The 19324-nt window shown below is 47.8% G+C and overlaps 1 protein-coding gene across 9 annotated transcripts in view; it reads left to right on the forward strand.

The window, feature by feature from the left end:
• LOC119978086 (neuronal-specific septin-3-like) overlaps positions 1-19324 on the forward strand; it is a 400144-nt gene that overhangs the window by 282246 nt on the left and 98574 nt on the right. The window lies entirely within an intron of this gene.

Genomic DNA, 19324 nt, shown 5'->3' on the forward strand with positions numbered 1-19324 from the left:
CATTTCGGAGCGATGTGTATCTCATTGCGCAGTGGGTCCCATACATGCATTAGTGGCCTTTTCTGATGCGTCATTGCTTCCAATGCCACACTGTCCATCTGTTTAATCAGAAGTCCATATGTGACCTGTGTCACAAATAGCTTTCCTCCCTAAGCTGGGCTTTATTATTTGCCGTTGTACGTGGTCATTTTCACACTGTCCTTCCTCGCTAACGAGCTCTCATTTTAATCATCCCCAGTTCCTCTTCCCATGTCTTTGATTCTGCTTCCTCTGCTCAGTTCTAATTGTTGCAGTTCAAAAGCTTCCACTGATTGCTTTATTAGAACCCCCTGTGGTGTTACGGTCCGTGGGCAGGGCTTTCTGGCCACGTAGGCGGCTCGCCATTGGCCGGCGGCGCGATCTTCCGGTCCCGCCAGTGTCGACGGCCTTTTGCATATCTCGCCTGCCCCGCCGGGTGGGAAGGGTGGAAAATCCAGTCCTGTGTGCCTTCAGGCGTGGGCACACAAAAGTGCAAACAGGATACAGATGGGTTGTTGCTGGTGCTGCTCACTCCACTAAACCATTCTCCTCTTCACTTCTTTTTTGTTAAGTTTAGAGTACCCAATTCCTTTTTTTACCAATTAAGGGGCAATTTAGCGTCGCCAATCCACCTAGCCTGCGCATCTTTGTGTTGCGGGGGTGAAACCCACACATAAGAACATGAGAACTAGGAGCAGGAGTAGGCCATCTGGCCCCTCGAGCCTGCTCCGCCATTCAATGAGATCATGGCTGATCTTTTGTGGACTCAGCTCCACTTTCCTGCCCGAACACCCTTGATCCCTTTATTCTTCAGACATGGGGAAGAATTGCAAACTCCACACGGGCAGTGACCCTGGGGCCGGAAACGAATCTGGGACCTCGGCGCCATAAGGCAGCACTGCTAACCTCTGCGCCACCATGCGCTGCCCTTCCTCTTCATTTCTAGCCATTGTTCTGACCATCCTTGGGCACTAATGGGCAGCACGGTAGCACAGTGGTTAGCACTGTTGCTTCACAGCGCCAGGGTCCCAGATTCGAATCCCGGCTTGGGTCACTGTCTGTGCAGAGTCTGCACGTTCTTCTGTGTCTGCGTGGGTTTCCCCCGGACGTTCCGGTTACCTCCCACAAGTCCCGAAAGTCGTACTTGTCAGGTGAATTGGACATTCTGAATTGTGTACCCGAACAGGTGCCAGAATGTGGCGACTCGGGGATTTTCACAGTAACTTCATTGCAGTGTTAATGTAAGCCTACTTGTGACAATAAAGATTATTATTATTATTATTTCCGGAATCGACTTGAGCATATTCTATTTGCAATAATGTTTCCAAATAAGTTCAATTTTAATGAGCAGCTGAGAATGTCCCTTCAATAAGAACGGAATAGTGGAAAAGTAGCGCCAATACTGTTTGGGGCACCAGCATGTTTTGAAATGATTGATCTTGTCTGCTGCTGTGACCATTCTGTCATTGAACTGTTGCATATCAATAAATTAACATTGAAAGATGGACATGTTGTGCCATGCTATTCTGTGACAAAAGTCAAATTCTGCCAAATTCAATTAAGAGTCCCAATCCATTCACCCAATTCAGTGCAGTCAAGTATATTTTGAGAAATTGGACTGAATGAAGCAGATTTCTTCCTCGCGAGAAGGAAATAGAAATAAACTGAGGCTTTAAAAGCTGTTGTAATGATCAATTAACTACAGTATCATTGTGGTGATGGGGACTAATAGAGGTCATAGAATCCCTACAGTGCTGAAGGAGGCCATTCAACCCATCGTGTCTGCCACTGACCCTCTGAAAGAGCACCCTATCTGGGCCCCTCCCTATACACTGTAACCCCACTGAACCTAAACATCCTTGGACACTTAAGGGGCAATTTAGCATGGCCAATCCACCTAACCTGCACATTTTTGGACTGTGGGAGGAAACCGGATCACCTGGAGGAAACCCACGCAGACAATGATCCAGAGGAACGCATTCAAATCCCATCATGTGTAATAAATATCGGTAATAGGTAAGGTAATTAGCCACACTCGAAGAGGCATCGGCCGTTGGTAGAATGAGAGAGAGGCAAGTAGTTATGTAGTTTTAAGGGTGCCACTCTTCATCAAGCCTGACCACAGCAGGTTTCCATGAACCACGGCACCTGATATGGGGATTGAATAGTTGGCATCATTCTGCACCACACCTCAGCCAACTGGGCTAACTGAATCCCCAGTGTATCAGTCGTGGAGATGATCATACTCCAGGATTGTTATAAAAAGGATCTCTGTGATTCAGGGAAGGAGGCCTGCTGTCCTTAACCAGTTTGCTCTATATGTGACTCCAAAACCCTCAGCAATACGGGTTACGGGGATAGGGTGGAGTCATGGGCCTAGGTAGGGTTTTCTTTCACAGGGTCAGTGCAGACTCGATGGGCTGAATGGCCTCCTTCTGCACAGTATGGATTCTGTGAATGAATCTGATCTATGAATATAGTTGACTCTGAACTGTGCTCTGAAATGGTCTAGCAAGCCACTCGGTTAACTTCAAGAAGGCAGCTTGACCTCTAACCTTGAAAGTGCAACTTGGGATGGGCACTAAATACTGGCCTTGCCAACGTTGCCCATTTCCTATGAAGGAATTTTTAAAAATTACTTTTCAAATGAAGGGCAAGCATGCATTCCAAAAATGTTGTATCATTTCTATCACCATAATGTATCAAAATGAAGCAGCTAAGGCTGGAACTTTAAACATGTCCCACTCGCTGCTTTTATCATCCATAAAATGTTAAACTTTGTTGAGCAACTCAGTAGTGAAAATGTAAACATTTTTTTTACAAATCCGTATCTTCAGATGGACATTATTAAGAAAATATTTTGATTGTGCAACGAAGCGAGTCTGCTTAGAAGTCCCTTTCTAGAAAATGCTTTCTCGTTATGAACGGGAAGATGGTTCACCATCGGTGAAAAGCCGCACATACTAATTATATTCATCCTTATCTAATAATGAGGCTAAAATGGAGGATATTGGCTGGAATTTTCTTCCCGCCAGCGTTGGGCAGGTTTGGCAGCGAGGGGGGAAAAAATATTGTGAGAAGGCTTAGCCACGTTTCAGATCGATGTAAATGGAGGATACGATTGTCCGCTCCCCCTGTTAGTGATGGGCAGCGTATCCCACCGCTCGGTGACAATGAATGTCATGATCGCTATCGGGCCCATACGGCGGAATCATTCCCCCCTGCCAAATAATGCGTCCGCAGTGGCTTGATGTAAGAACAGGGCAATGTACGACTGGTTTCAAAAGGCTTGCACCTGTAGGGGGCAAGCGTTGAATTTGGGGGGGGGGGGGGGGGGGAATCGGGTGAGTATAGGAGCACAGGGTGAGATGGGGGGGGGGGGCAGGTTGTGAGTTAGGAGGGGAGAGGTGGAGGGGAGGTGACGGGGGGGGGGGGGGTGAGCTTGGGTCAGATTGTTTCTTGGGGCTGGCAGTCATGGCTCCCCAGTGAACTCCGTAGTGTGTTAGTTATGTGCAGGGGCAGCATTTAAATATGGCACCCAGATCATCCAAAGCTGCCATTGCTGCCAGCGGGCTTGACACCAATTTTCCTGCCCGCCTTCGGACTTTGCCAAAATGGGAGACAATCCCACCCATTGTCTGTTAATTTATAAATCCTTCTGCATTTTCAATACTACTCCAATTGTCTTTCATATTTTGGTTTCCAAGTCTATGCTGTCACAAGCGTTTAGCGATTGACTGCTTTCACTGACCCTCATAGTTTGTTGCTGTCCTTTTCTGGATAATGTGGTGATTATGTTCCTGTGCTAATGATCTAGAGGAGTCCTAATGATCCAGGGACATGAGTTCAAATCCCACCACAGAAGCTGGGGAATTTGAATTCAAATGAATGGATTTAAAAATCTAATGTCCGAACGCTGTAATGGTGACCATGAGCTGATTTATATGGGGCATTTGATTCCATCCCGCTTCCTGTCCCTTCTGGGCTTAAAGATCCCCACTTCTGATCTTAAATTGGAAGGAAGGTCATTGATGAACCAGTTGAAGATGGTTAGGGGCTAGGGTATGACTCCAACCTGTGGAGAGGTTTCCCCCTTATTTCCATTGACTCCAGTTTTGCTCGGGCTCCTTAATGCCACTCAAATCAAACGCTGCCTTGGTGTTAAAGGCAGTCACCCTCGCCTCACCTCAGCTCTTATGTCCATGTTTGAACCAAGGCTGTCATGAGGTCAGGAGCTGAGTGACCCTGGCAGAACCCAAACTGAGCGTCCGTGAGCAAGTTATTGCTGAGTAAGTGCCGCTTGATAGCACTTTACCTTCCGTCACTTTACCGATGATCGAGAGTAGACGGGGTGAGGCGGTAATTGGGTGGGTTGAATTTATCCTGCCTTTTGTGTAGAGGATATGCCTGGGCAATTTTCCATGTTACCAGGTAGATGCCAGTGTTGTTGCTGTTCTGGAACAGCTTGGCTAGGCAGCGGGGAAAGTTCTGGAACACCAGTCTTCACTACTGCCGGAATATTGTCGGTGCCCAGAACCTTTGCAATATCCCTTTTAGAAATAGCACCGTAAGAAACCGTCATTCATCAAATGTCTATTTTCAATCAGTTTACCCTTGCAATCGTGGAGTATATTGCTGACAGAAGTTGTTATTACTTAAGGTGCTTATCTCCTGCCTTGCTCCTGGGCTTCTGGTGAGCACAGACAGGAGTGGGCTTTCTGAGCACCATAATTGCGTTTTAACAGATACTTTCACCACAGAAGCGTGATACACTGCTCACATATAATTCACAGATAGACTCAATATTAAGAGACAAGGGTTGCGAAGGCCCCTTAATGAGACAATTGTTATTGGCAATCAGGAAATGGTAGACTTACTAAACAGTTAGTCTGTATTGGTCTTGACAATAAGGGATGAGGATGAGATTCAAAGAGAATTCAAAATAAATTGCATCCAAAATAAATTTCCCAAAAGTGGCGGGAGAGAAACAAATGAAACTAAAGATGAGTCATTCGATCCTGATGGCCTCCATCCCGGGTAATATGTTAAGTGAAAAATTGCTGATGCTTCAGTTATGATCGATGTTCCCTCTCGTTTGTGTTTGTTGTGCGTGTTCATTTCAATATGTGGCACCTTTTAAATGTATTTTGGGCGGCCAACTTGTCATTGGCATGCCTGTTACCGTGAGGATTATCTGCACCTCCACACCTTAGAGCGAACGTTGGTCACAATCTTCCAAAACTCTCTTGATTCATGAATCGCCACCTTGGGTTGGGAACAGTCACCCCATTATTTAGGAAGGATAAGAGAGATAAACTAGGAGACTGTGGGCGCGATTCTCCGCATCCCATGCCGGGGGGGGGAGAATCACGGGAGGGCCGGATGAATCACGCCATGCCACCCGGGCACCCCCCGCGATTCTCCCAGCCCCCCCCCCCCCCCCCCCCCCAAAATGGCGTCGTTTTGCGACAGGCCGCTCGGAGAATCGCTGCTCGCTGTTTCTCACGGCGACCGGCGATTCTCCGGCCCGGATGGGCCGAGCAGCCTGCCGAACCCGGCCGGTTCACGCTGGCGCCAACCACGCCTGGTCGCTGCCGGCATGAACAGCGCGCGACCGGTGAGTGTGGGGCCTGTGGGGGGCGAAGGGAGGATCGAGCACCACGGGCATGCTCAGCAGATGTCTGGCCCGCTATCGGTGCCCACCGATCGTCGGGCCGGTGTCTCGAAAAGACGCACTCTTTTCCCTCCGCCGCCCCGCAAGATCAAGCCGCCATGTCTTGCGGGGCAGCGGAGGGGAAGACGGCAACCGCACATGCGTGGCTGACGTCACTTCGGCGCCGCCGGCCGCGTCATTCCCGGTGTGCCGCATTGACGCAAGCGTCAAGGCCCGGCGTGCGGAATTCACGCGCCGCCCCTCCTGGGGGGGGGGGGGGGGGGCGGGGGGGGGGGGCGGGGGGGGGGGGGGGGCGGGGGGGGGGGGAGTATAGGGGGCGAGGAGCAGCCTCCGATGCCGGAGTGAAACACTCCGGGTTTCACTCCGGCGTCGGCTGTTTGTCTCCCGATGGGAGAATTCCGCCCTGTAAACCTGTTCATTTAACATCAGTTGTGGGGAGGTTACGAGCATCAGTTATTACAGCTGGAGGAGCTGAATTGCCTACTTCTGTGCTCAAGTTCCTGTGACTTTGAGAATTAAATGTTTATCGGAATTCTCCCTGTCACCCCCTGTCTTTGTGACTCTCTCTCTCCAGTGTACCTGTGGTCACAGAAGAGTACCTCCATCCCGCCCTCCCCCTCCACTCTTGGCCCCGGGGGGCCACAACAATGAAAAACAATTGATTTATTATTTTTGTCTACAAGCAGCGTATGTGCTTGTGAGGCTTGTAGGCTCCCTGTTTCGTTCAGTGGTGGCTTGTTTAGTTTAGTAATAGTTGGTGGCCTTACAGCAGGGCGTTTACCACAGACTTCCCCCGTCAGGAACCACTATTGATGTGGTTTTGGGGACAGACAGCTTTAGGCACAGAATCAAGTTATAACAAAGGTTTACACCTCCAGGATTTGCAGGATGGCGAGGTTCAGTGCACAGTAAGTACGGTTTATAAAGCTGCCAGTATGATTTTGTGCAGAGTGGGAAATGAGTTAAGGCAACTACAACGCACAGCTGGAGCTTTGTCCGCCTTCCCACATATAACATGGTGGTCCTGGCAGGCAGTCGGAAATCCAAAAAATATTAATATTTTGTAACATGTTCCTGTTTGGGAGATCGTGGGTGGTAGACTTGCAGTGTTTGTGATTTGGTGAACAGCAATGTCAACGTTCAGAAAACAGCAGTGTCAACGTTCAGAATAGAGACGTGTTGCTTTGCAGTGCGGTTTGCTTATAGTGCTCTCATTAACAATCAGAGCTGCAAAATAAGAATAGAGCTGCACTGTTAGGACTGAAGGCACTAAACACCATTGGGACATATCCTGACATCAGCTCTGCTGCTGTTTGGAAACACAAACTCAGAAAGGGCAATTCCTCTAACATCACAACCTTCGGGTTCCAAATCTGGAAATCCTAATTTGGAATGTCCCATTTCAATATCATTCAACATAAATAAAGCAACAATCTGCATTTGTGTGGCGCCCATGAAAGGCTGGATTCTCCAGTCCCCCAGCCGGGTGTTTCTCGGCATGCCGTTCGCTGGTGGCGGGCTTATCTATTCCCGCCGATTGCCAATGGGATATCCCCTAGTCGCTGCATTCCAGAGCCTGTTCGGGTACGGTGAGGGAGAATTCAGAATGTCCAATTCACCTAACAAGCACGTCTTTCGGGACCTGTGCGAGGAAATCGGAGTACTCTGAGGAAACCCTCGCAGACACGGGAAGCACGTGCAGACTCCGCAAAGACAGTGACCCAAGCCGGGAATTGAACCCGGATCCCTGGCGCTGTGAAACAACAATGATAACCACTGTGCTACCGTGCTTCCCATAATTTGGATAAATGTGAGGTTACCCAGCGAGGGCGAGATCCAGATCGCTGACGGAAGGAGCAAGTCAGTTGACTCGCGATTGGCCCGGCGCCTTGCTTGGTACTCGCATCAGGGCTCTTGCGTGATTCATGCCACGCGGAATGGGGTTGCTGAAGTGCGCCCCGTATGTTCACCAAATCGTCATCATTTCAGACCCCAGGTGAGGCCATAGCTTCTCTAAATTTAGTACCTTTCCTGATTATTGACCATTCATTAATTAATTAATAAAGTAGATTAATAATCTTTATTGTCACAAGTAGGCTTCCATTAACACTGCACTGAGGTTACTGTGAAAAGCCCCTAGTTACCACATTCCGGCGCCTGTTTGGGTACACAGGGAGAATTCAGAATGTCCAATTCACCTAACAGCACGTCTTCCGGGACTGGAGGAAACTGGAGCAACCGGAGGAAACCCACGCAGATACGGGGAGAACATGCAGACTCCGCATAGACAGTGACCCAAGCCGGATTCGAACCTGGGACCCTGGAACTGTGAAGCAAGTGCTAACCACTGTGCTACCGTGTAAGCCCTGTGGCTCAGCACACATTCACATGGTTTATGATGCTGCAATGGAGTTTTGAATGAAGTGAAACAAGAATTTATGCACATTTTTCTTCCGCCTACCGATGACTTTCATCACCAAACCTTCTCCCCTTGTATACCTGGGGACAGTGAGGCTGGTCACCCTCCAGTACATCAGGGGAGTGGGTGATATTTGCATGTGAACCTTGATAATGATATTTGACGTGCATGGGGTGGTTGGGGTTGTGGGAAGGCTTCCGGAAGGTGTGACTATGGGGAGCACTGCAGCTAACTCTTCACCCAAGCCGTGTGAAAATGGCGGCAAAGCTTCACATTCCCCGCCCATGATTTGTATTTTCCCATGAAAGTGAGGGACGGGATGTGAAACTTTGCAGCACGAACTCAGCAGGTTCAAGGAGCTAAACAGCTTCCTCCATTTACTATACAGCCAGTACACACCACCAATGGGCTTATTGGATGTGGCGTTCCCTTGTGACAAACCATTTCTATTCAATAAATTCCCACGATCCGCAGATTTCTAATCTGACCCTCTAAGGGTGGCAGCTGTGAAGAGTAATAGGGTGGTAAGTGGGTGAGGTGGGTAGGGTAGGTCAGGGTTAACTGGGTGGGTGGGGGGTTAGTAGGCAGGTCAAGAGTGTTTGTGAGGCCGGACAAGTCTGGGTCAAGCGGTGTTGGAGGGTGGGGTCCAGTCAGGGCTGGTTGGGGGGAAGAGTAGGGAGGTGGAGGGTGGTCTGGTCAGGCCAGGGGGTCAGTCAGGGGGTTGCAGTGTCATCAGGGGATGTTGGGGGGGGGGTGATCAGAAAGAGTATTTGGGGGGGGGGGGGGCATGTTAAGTGGGAGGTGGGGTGTGGGTGTGTTAAGTGGGGTGTCAGTTGTACAGTTACCAAGGAGTTAATTAGGAATTTATTCTCTAATATTTCATAGGTAACAATCCAGGTAAATCGGGCAGATTGTGTCTTTAGCCAGATGACAGTTCTCTTTGTTTTGCTAAATGCAATACGATGCCAGCAGTATTTACTCATTCAAGGCAATGTAGATTTGATATTGTGTCATTAGCATTAATCTGTTCACATTATCTCCAGCGCAGTTTTCTAAGTGCTATTTGCTACCTTGTGGTTCCACTTAATGTTCCAAGTAAATCTTAAGAGCATGGGACAAGTGAATTATTTCCGGCATAAACCATCACTTTGCATTAGTTTGATGCAGAAGCGATGTTCCCTGTTTAGTTTGTCCTGGTATCAGTTCACTTTTAGTCACCTGATAATCTATCACTTTGAGTCATCTGTGACTTCACTTTGAGTCATAGGCCACAGTTCAGTTTAAATCAGGTAACCCAATATTATTTCGATTTGAGTCACTGGCTTGGTTACAAATATGCAAATTTACTGCCGGGATTGCTCACCTTCCGTTCTGGAGTGAACCCAAGTGGTCATCGGTGTTCGGTTCTGCACAAATTATAAATATTAACAACTACGCTGGAGCCCCTTGAAAATCTTAGCGATTTTGCGTTGGCTGGCCAATTGATGGGCATGCTGGGAAAGGCAGGGTGCGGTCTGGAGCTTTTATTGTGCTGCCTCGGGTACGCCTGCTGGCGGAGCTGCAGGCCTTTTCAAAATAAGCAGTGACGGAAAAACTGTACAGAGAGGGTCTAGGAAGCACATTCAAAGACAAACCTCTGTCTCCAGACAGCTTTTAAAATTTTATTTGAGCCCAGACAGCTCATCCCGCCCCGGATCGAGGTAAAAGCTAAAACGTAAAGGCCGCCTGGCCAATTGGCCCGCCCGCCAATTGTGAAAGCAGACAGGCCGAGTAAAATTGCGTTAAATTGGCCCCTTAATGGGCTAAATTGCCGGCTTGATCATTGGCGGGTGCGCTTCTGACTTTCGTGCATGTCCGCCTACTGAAATATCGCTCAGGTGCACAGTGACGTCGGGATGCGCGGCCGACGTCTTTGCGGGCAATTTCGCAAGCTTCCGGGCAATGTAAAATTCCGCCCGACGTCTTTCAGTCTTCTAACACTCTCCAAGCTCTCTTCCTACATTGAACACAGGCAAAACACATGTTTGAATTTGAAAGCCGCTTGAGGTATGTGGAGACAGTGATTGAAGGTTAAAGCTGTCAGGGCCACAGAAGGCAAAAATTCCAATGACAAATTTTCATTCAGAGTGCCTGATTCCTCACTGGTCTGAATGGCTCCTTATTATTCCATCCTTCTACTGTTTGAGCCATCGAGATGTCTCGACACGAAAGGAATTTACATTCCTAAAATGTAGGAGCTGCTCTAACCACGTGCTAATTAATAGTCAACCACTCAAACGAGCTCGAGCACATGTTTCGTCGCCTCTCGCAGGAAGAGATCCATCATGCTTCTAGTTTAAGATGGCAGGCAGGTTGTCCAGTGTGTTAAATGCTTTCCGCGATATGTGCACCCCTTACAAAACAAGATAAATGGATTCAAAAAAATGGCACTCGCGAAGAGATACATCGTTGACTGAGTGCTGAAACACAGTGGCAGTACGTCCAACATTCAGCTATCTGTTCCCCTAGGGGATCTCTTGTACAAATGTCAGGCAAGTATTTTTTGAAGCAATTCATTGTGGTTGTCGTGCACTGTTTTTACTATCTTAGAGGGCAACAAATTGTCAGATTGCCTGAAGAAAGCGTGAGATAGAAACATGGATGGCTGGCAAGAGTATTAGATGTAAGAGAGCAGGGGTCAGATAATGTCATCAACATCCAGAGCAGAGCATGAGTGGTTTGTTCAACATTCTGACATTGAATCATTGACTATTTATTATGTGGATATTTGTGAATTAGGATTTTCTTTAAATAAAAATTGAGACAGGATCTTATGGGATATCAAGATTCATCACAATGATCAGCATATTCTTGGTGGTAACTTCAATAAAATTTACCAATCCCTATAATCGAAAGACTTTTGTTTGAGAGTCTGACGGTTATTATCACGGTGTGAACCAATTGACTCACCTTATTTGGGTTTTAACAAGCGTCTCTGTGTCCACACATAGCCCCAGATTATGCCCCAGGTTTGTACACATCTCAACAATTCAGATGGCACAAAGCAATAATGTGGAAGGCTTAGTTTGATGTACATTGACCCTGTTCCAGTGACCTGGCCCCAATCTGCCATGGACCTCGTGACCCTGTCGGTTTCAGAGTCTTGGATTCCTGAGTGTACACATTCTGCCGACTGCTTTCATGTTACCAGTTCTTTCATCGTAAACACCCCCCCCCCCCCCCCCCCCCCCCCACACACACACACACACACACACACACACACACAAACATTCTACAGAGCTCACGGAAGAAAGCCATTGTCTGTTTATAGGGTGTCCTTGTGTAATTGCACCTGGCTGTGTTTTCTCTCTCCTTGACACTCAAAGAATGTCTGAAATAATCCGTCTGGAACAGAGTTTTTGCCGCAACTTGCTGGACCCATGTTTAAACGATACTTGGACATGTTTTCTTATTTCAGCCCAGCCTGTCCCCAACTGTACAGTAAGCTGAGAGAGGAGGATTGATGGGATAGACCTGTTGGACAGAATGGCCTGCTTCGCTGCTGTAAATGCTGTGAACTCGCTGAGGGTTTCCCGAAGGTTAAGTGTGGCTGCAGTGTGCGAAGATGACAAATGTAGGATGAAGCGCTGTTGGAGTAGAGATTGGGTTGTGTCTAATGATGGTGCCACACCAGGTGGAGCACTTCCTGCCCATGCCACAGATGCAGTTACAGTGAGAGGAGTTGGTGCTGCATCTACTACACATTCCAGCCTAGAAATACAGGCCGATAAATGAAGGGCAGGATAGCAAAGCCATGACGGAGCGAGAGGGGAACATAGCTGTAGTGCCAGCCGTGACAGCTGGTTCCCAAGGTGCTAACTCCAGGTGCCTTCCAGTGAATGTTTCAGCTGCAACATTTCATCATGGGACAAACCTTATAAGACCAGAGGATATCGCAGGCCCATTGGGTCAGTTCCACTGATCTGATATAGCCCTCAACTCCATTTTCCCACCTTATCCCTAAAACCCTTGATTCCCATACAGATTAAAAATCTGTCTATCTCAGCCTTGAACATACTTAACGACCCAGCCTCTACAATTCTCTGTGCTGAAGACCTGTGCCTAAACTATCTTGCCCAAATATCTCTTGCTCAGTTAGTTCAGTTCAATTTATTGCCACCTTAAATAAAATATACCATAAACCATGGCCACTCAATGTGTCCCTGGGATTAGGAGCTCCATCTGAGCGAGTTGTGTGGGAACTGGCTCCACAAAGCCTTTTTAAAGATATTGTTCTTTCACAGGATGTTGACATCGCCGGCATTTGTTGACCATCCCTAATTGCCCTCGAGCCGGGTGGTGGTGACCCTTGACAGCCATGGAACTCACAGTCTGAGACGTTTCCGTTCTTCACTCCCACCAGGGTACGAGGTTGATTCGGCAGTTTGCTTTTAAAGCAACATTTTTGAAACGTTACCGATGCTACTGCTGCCCACCAACCTGGAAAGGTGCGGGCACAGTCTCGCATGTGTCAGCCACCCGCGGTGTGGGTCGAGTGTTCATGCTAACCGGTCCTGATGCCAGGGGCCAACAGTGTCAAAAATGACCTCTTCTGTCTTGTACAAGTGTACGTTTTTGAATAGGCCCCACACACACACACACACCAGAAATAATTGGCTGGATTTTGATGAGGAGGTGGATTGGACAATGGGCGAATTGTCAAATTCGCAGTGGAACGTGGCGTGCTGGTTGCCCGACTTGATGTCAGCTTGGAGGGATTTGTACGGAGGTGGCTTCTCGGGCAGAGTGGCCATCCCGCCCCTTAATGACGGGCAGGCAATTAAGCTGGTTAGGGAAGCAGTTGGGAGGTTGATTAATTAGGAATGTAGATTGTATCAGAGGTGCACGGGTTCCTCGCTACGCCTGCACCCATACTGACTGAGGCAGTTGCACAGCAGGAGCATTTTAAAAATCTGTCCAGAGGGAGGAATCATTAATCAGAAGCTCCTGTGCATCCAGTAACACTGTCACCTTGAAGCCGGCGCTACATGATTGGGATTGGTGATGGAGAAGAGGGGGAGGGACAATGTCTCTTTCATTGAGGTGAAAGGGGAGTTCGACAGCTGAGGCGTCAGTGCCTGGAAATGTTTCTGATAAGGGGGACCACCTACTCATAGATAAGCTGGAGCAGCAGCCTCAATTACAAAGGCATTCGGATATTGTGCCCATTGATGGTGAGGTCCTGGTCGAGGGGCAGGAGGGACCAGTCGACACCTGTCGCATCGAGTATGCCACCAGAGGATGAACGTCCCGGGCATGTCTGAGCAGCAGAGTTTCCGACAGCTGCATCTATCGAGGTAGTTGATGGATGAGTTTTGCAAACCCCTGGAGGACAGCCTAATGGCTTTGGGGACAGTTGCTGTCAAGCTGAGAGCAAGCATGAGCCTCCCAGAAGGAAAAAAACAATTTGGACCAGTGTTCTTATTTTCCCGTTTTACTGATTTTCCTTCTGGGCTCTATCTTCGTCCTCTTTTCAAAGCTCTGGGATTGACCTCTGTGGGGTATCACAGTCAGCACCCCACAGCTGCACATTCCAGGTGGCGGACAGTCTCCTTCGCAGGATTTCTGACTTTCTCGCCTTCAGCACAGATCCAGCCAATCAGGGGCAGCGGTTAGAGGGGTTTGCCTCAATGGCCCAATTCTCTCAGGTACAGAAACTCGTCGACTGGAACCCATGTTGCCATCAAAGCCCCGTCGTCTTAGACCAGAGAATTCATCAACGGGAAGGGTTTACACTCATGAAATCTGCCTCAGGTGTGTGGAGGGCATTCCCTCTGAACCATTCGCAGGTGTTGCACTGTGGCTGTTCATTCCACACCACAGCCTCCGTGGATAGCTCCTGGTGGACAATCTGATAAAGAGACGATTGCTAACCCCAGTGCAAGGTCCCACAAGTGAAGCACAGGAGCAAAATACCTGCTGTCCATCTCAACACAAGTACCACCATTGAGAAGGCCATCGGGCTGCGGAAGGTTCTGGTGCTTTGTTTGACTGATCGGCTGCGCGCCCTACAGTTTTCCCCCTCGAGGTTCCATGCTCCCTCCAACTGCTTGCACTTTGAGTCTCTGGACAGGCGCCCTTTAAATTGGGCCCACTACTTCTAACTCTTCTGTAATTGGATCAAAATGGCAGAAGTGACCTAATTGAAAATGGTCCTGCGAAAATCCAGCCCAATGCCTTCTTATGGGGTCCCATGAATATGGCGTGCCAACTCCTTGCGCATAAAACCATAGAATCCCTACAGTGCAGAAGGAGGCCATTCAGCCCATCGTGTTAGCACTATCCCAGGTGACACGGTGGCGCCGTGGTTAGCAGTAATTCATAAATTGAGAAGTATTTATTGAAGCGTCACACCTTTATAGACACTATCTACTGCTCACAGCTGGTGATGGCTCTCCTTACGTTACCCTGCACGTTTTGTGAATTCAGTCAGTCCATCATTCCAGCACCCTCATGCAGGTTGAGATTTGGGGCTCATTCAAGTCCAGTCTAAATGAGTTCACTGTGTAAACGAAAGCTGGTCGGAATCATTATTTATATTAAAATGTGATCGGGGCAAATGCAACGCACGTACATTAAAAACTATTGTCATTATTTATTCTATCCTACCCAGTGCTGGTTGAGGGAGTGGACTTCCGTGTGCAATAAAAGTGCCGATTACAGGGAGGAACTTGGCTGGCCTATCAGTTTAGCCCCAGTTGTGATAGATGCTCCAGTGTGCTTTCTGTTGAAACCGGGGACATCAGCTGATTAAAGCACTGTGCCTTAACCCTGGTTCAAACGCAACTGGAACATTAATTCTAACCATTTTAATAAGCCATATTCTCATTTAAGTACATACACAAACAGGTAGCAGAGAATACTTTATGTTGTGCTTAGCAATGAGTCTGGCTTTTTCGGTGCAGTGGGCTGAATTTTATAAAGCGGCAGTGTTTAATACTGCATTAAGTCTCCACGCTGTCATTGACAAATTTGCTTTTGGTTTTTTTTTTTCATGCTTGTGAGGCAGTTCCCACGCTGGTTGTGCAGTGTCGTACAGGAAATTTGGACACATCATACTGGGTTTGCTCTTCCGGGTGGCAAAGCTGGTTGCTACGTAGCGTGGGGCAAGAGTCTGATGTATGTTGCCTATTAAAAATGTTGCCAGAACTCTGACCTTTCCACGACCAAATTTAATAGAGGGCTTGAGAAGTTCAGTGAATTATGAGCGTACATAATGATTTAGCACTCTTGCCTCTCTCTCTCTTCGTTCATTTCATTGACACAGTGGGCCTATTGATGTCACGTCAGCCGCTTACTCTTACCGTGCAGTTCACAACATTCCGACCCAATAAGAAAGTAATTTGCTTGAAAAATGTTTGATGGGATTTAAGGAGCCCCTTTTTTCAGTGATATAATCAGCATGGCGCATTATGAAGAGTGGGTTTAGTAATCGTTTTAAGTGTCCAGTAATAAGTAGTTCGACTGGAATCTGATCAAAATGAATTTCGCGACTCAAGACCTCGAGTGAAATAAATCAGCGATCTTGGAGACTGGTCAGAGGTTAAGTAAAGGAGACCTGGCAGCTCCTTTATGAATTACAGCAGGCAAATTTATTAGTTCCTTCCCCAACAGATTTAGTAAAACTGTGCTTGTAAAGCAAAAAAAAAGGGCAAGGGATGTTGAAAACAATTTTGTTGGAGCTTCAGGTCTTTGTTGTAAGTATATGTTGTGGGCAGGAGGGGTCAGGGAATCTGTTTTCCCACTGAAAGGAAAAGTGGGCAGCACGGTAGCATAGTGGTTAGCATAAATGCTTCACAGCTCCAGGGTCCCAGGTTCGATTCCCGGCTGGGTCACTGTCTGTGCGGAGTCTGCACGTCCTCCCCGTGTGTGCGTGGGTTTCCTCCGGGTGCTCCGGTTTCCTCCCACAGTCCAAAGATGTGCGGGTTAGGTGGATTGGCCATGCTAAATTGCCCGTAGTGTCCTAAAAAGGTAAGGTTAAGAGGGGGGGGGGGGGGGGTTGTTGGGTTACGGGTATAGGGTGGATATGTGGGTTTGAGTAGGGTGATCATGGCTCGGCACAACATCGAGGGCCGAAGGGCCTGTTCTGTGCTGTACTGTTCTATGTTCTATATGTTATAGATACCGAGATGTCATCCATTAAATAAGTGAAATAATTGCAGAATGTCCAAACATGGTTTAGCACAGGGCTAAAGAGCTGGCTTTTAAAGCAGACCAAGGCAGGCCAGCAGCACGGTTCAATTCCCGTACCAGCCTCCCCGAACAGGCGCTGGAATGTGGCGACTAGGGACTTTTCACAGTAACTTCACTTGAAGCTTACTTATGACAATACGCGATTTTCATTTTTCATTTCATTTCGTTAATTATAGAAGACTCCTTGTGGGTTAGGTCAATTCATATTCCATTTACGTTACATTTGGGAGAGAAGTTAAGTTATTTGACGATGCCTGGCATTATGCATATATTTTTTGAACTGTGCACCATTTATGGAACAGTAGAAGGCCATTCAGCCCCTCAGCTCTCCGCCATCTGAAAAGGTTCTTTCCAGACTAATCCTAGATTCCAGCCCTTGTTCTGCTGGCCTGTAGGTTACACCTCAGTGCGTATCCAAGGATTTTCCAGCCCTTCCCACCAGCTGGAACCTCCAGTCACGCCAATGGCGAACTCCCTGCCACCGGTTGGGCAATCCATACACAACATCGACGGAACTGGAAAATCCTGCCAACAACCAATGGTAATCCATCTCCAACACTGGAAAGCCCGCCATGGGGGGGGGGGGGGGGGGGGGGAGAGTGGGAGTGCCCCAATTGTTTATATTAAATGCAATGAGGGTTTCTGCCTCTTTTCAGGAAGTGACCTCTTGGTCCCCCTTTAACGTCCACTGGGTGAAAAGCTTTCATCCTCAATTTAGAGTCATAGAGGGGCAGCACGGTGGCACAGTGGTTAGCATTGCTGCCTACGGCGCTGAGGACCCAGGTTCGAATCCCGGCCCTGGGTCACTGTCCGTGTGGAGTTTGCACATTCTCCCCCGTGTCTGCGTGGGTTTCGTTCCCACAACCCAAAGATGTGCAGGTTAGGTGGATTGGCCACACTAAAATTGCCCCTTAATTGGAAAAAATAATTGGGTACTCTAAATTTATAAAAAAAAACAAAAAAACTTAGATTCATACAATTCCTTCAGTGTGGAAGGAGGTAATTTGACTCATTGAGTCTGCAGCGACCCTTCGAATGAACATTCTACCCATTGTCCACTCCCTCCGTCCACCCCGCCCTATCCCCGTAATCCCACAACCTAAACTGCAAATCCCAGGACACTCGAGGGGCAATTGATTGTGGCCAATCCACTTAACCCGCACATCTTTGGACTGTGGGAGGACACTGGAGCACCCGGAGGAAACCCACGCAGACACGGGGAGAACATGCAAACTCCACACAGACGGTCACCCAAGGCCGGAACTGAACTTGGGTCCCTGACGCTGTGAGGCAGCAGTGCTAACCATTGTGCCCCACTATAATGTAGTTGTGAAGATGGCAGAGAAAGAAGCTCTGATCCAAGAGTATTTAAAGGACACAAACCGCAACAGTGAATTTGGAAGTTCAGTTTTATGAGGGAGTTGAGCTTTTATTGACTTACAATGGTGCTGTCAGGGACTGATGGTTGGTGAGAAGTTTATAACAGGCGTGTTTAAATGTCAGGCTGCATGAGCCTGACTGAGTTTATTTTGTTGAAAGCAAATAAAGGAAATACTTGATCCCAAATAGGAATTAGGAGTGCTGATAGTTTTACCCATTCTGACGGAACTCGGATTGTGTAAACATTTGAGCCCTTTCCAAAATGTTGCATTTTAATTGCAAGTCTCTTAAAGTAACTGGATTGTGGTGACAATGTGATTTGAATTGAGGGGCAGCTAAGAAACCAGTACAGAAATCGCAATCCAGTCCGTCCTCACAGCTATACAGCAAAGTTGTGCTTACAAGAGACAATGCGTGAGCTGCCTGAAGCTCCAAACAAATGCTGTTGGGCAGCGGTCAAGTTTGATGGCAATGAGGGCAGCACGGTGGCACAGTGGTTAGCCCTGCTGCCTCACGGTGCCGAGGTCCCAGGTTTGATCCCGGCTCTGGGTCACTGTCCGTATGGGGTTTGCACATTCTCCCCGTGTTTGCGTGGGTTTCGCCCCCAAAACCCAAAGATGTGCAGGGTAGGTGACTTTGCCACGCTAAGTTGCACCTTAATTGGAAAAAATGAATTGGGTATTCTAAATTTAAAAAAAAAAGTTTGATGGTAATTGGAGGTGTTGGGTAACAAATTTAATTCAACAGTTACTGCCAAACGTCTAGCATCAATAATATTAAAGGTTAGGTTAACTCAATGTTACGTGTTATTCTTTGAATATAGATAATGGGTATTAAATGTCCTATTAATGAAAATGAAAATGAAAATCGCTTATTGTCCCGAGTAGGCTTCAATGAAGTTACTGTGAAAAGCCCCTAGTCGCCACATTCTGGCGCCTGTCCGGGGAGGCTGGTACGGGAATTGAACCGTGCTGCTGGCCTGCTTTAAAAGCCAGCGATTTAGCTGAGTGAGCTAAACCAGCCCCTTATTAGTGGACCCGAGTGTTTAAGGCTGTCTGCCGTTCAGTGAGCATCTCAATCACATTTTTATAATATTTATAACTTTATTTTTAAAAGCTATAACTCCTGATTTGGGTCTGTAATTATTTTCTTCATTCGTTCATGGGGTGTCACAGGCAATGCCAGCATTTGTTGCGAACATACTAATTTGAAGCAGACGAATTTGGCCCATTGAATAAGTTGATGGCTGATCTCTTTGTGTTGAGTTCCATCTTCCCCATCTACCCCCTTTGATTCCCTTGCCCGACAAGAATCTACCTATCTTTACCTTAAAAATACTCAGTGACCCCACTCCCACCACCTCTGAAGCAGAGGGTTCCAAAGGCGCACAGCCTTCTGAGAGAAGAAACATTCTCCTCAACTCCGTCCTGTAAGGGTGGCCCCTAATTTTAAAACAGTGCGCCCCCCCCCCCCCCCCCCCCCCCAAATTCTGGACTCACCCACAAGAGAAAATACCCTTTCCATGTCCACCTTGTCAATACCGTTCAGGATCTTTAATAAGTCGTCTATCACTCCTCAACAAGCCCAGCCGGTCCAACCTA

Source organism: Scyliorhinus canicula, chromosome 15, assembly GCF_902713615.1.
Source record: "Scyliorhinus canicula chromosome 15, sScyCan1.1, whole genome shotgun sequence".
Lineage (NCBI taxonomy): Eukaryota > Metazoa > Chordata > Chondrichthyes > Carcharhiniformes > Scyliorhinidae > Scyliorhinus > Scyliorhinus canicula.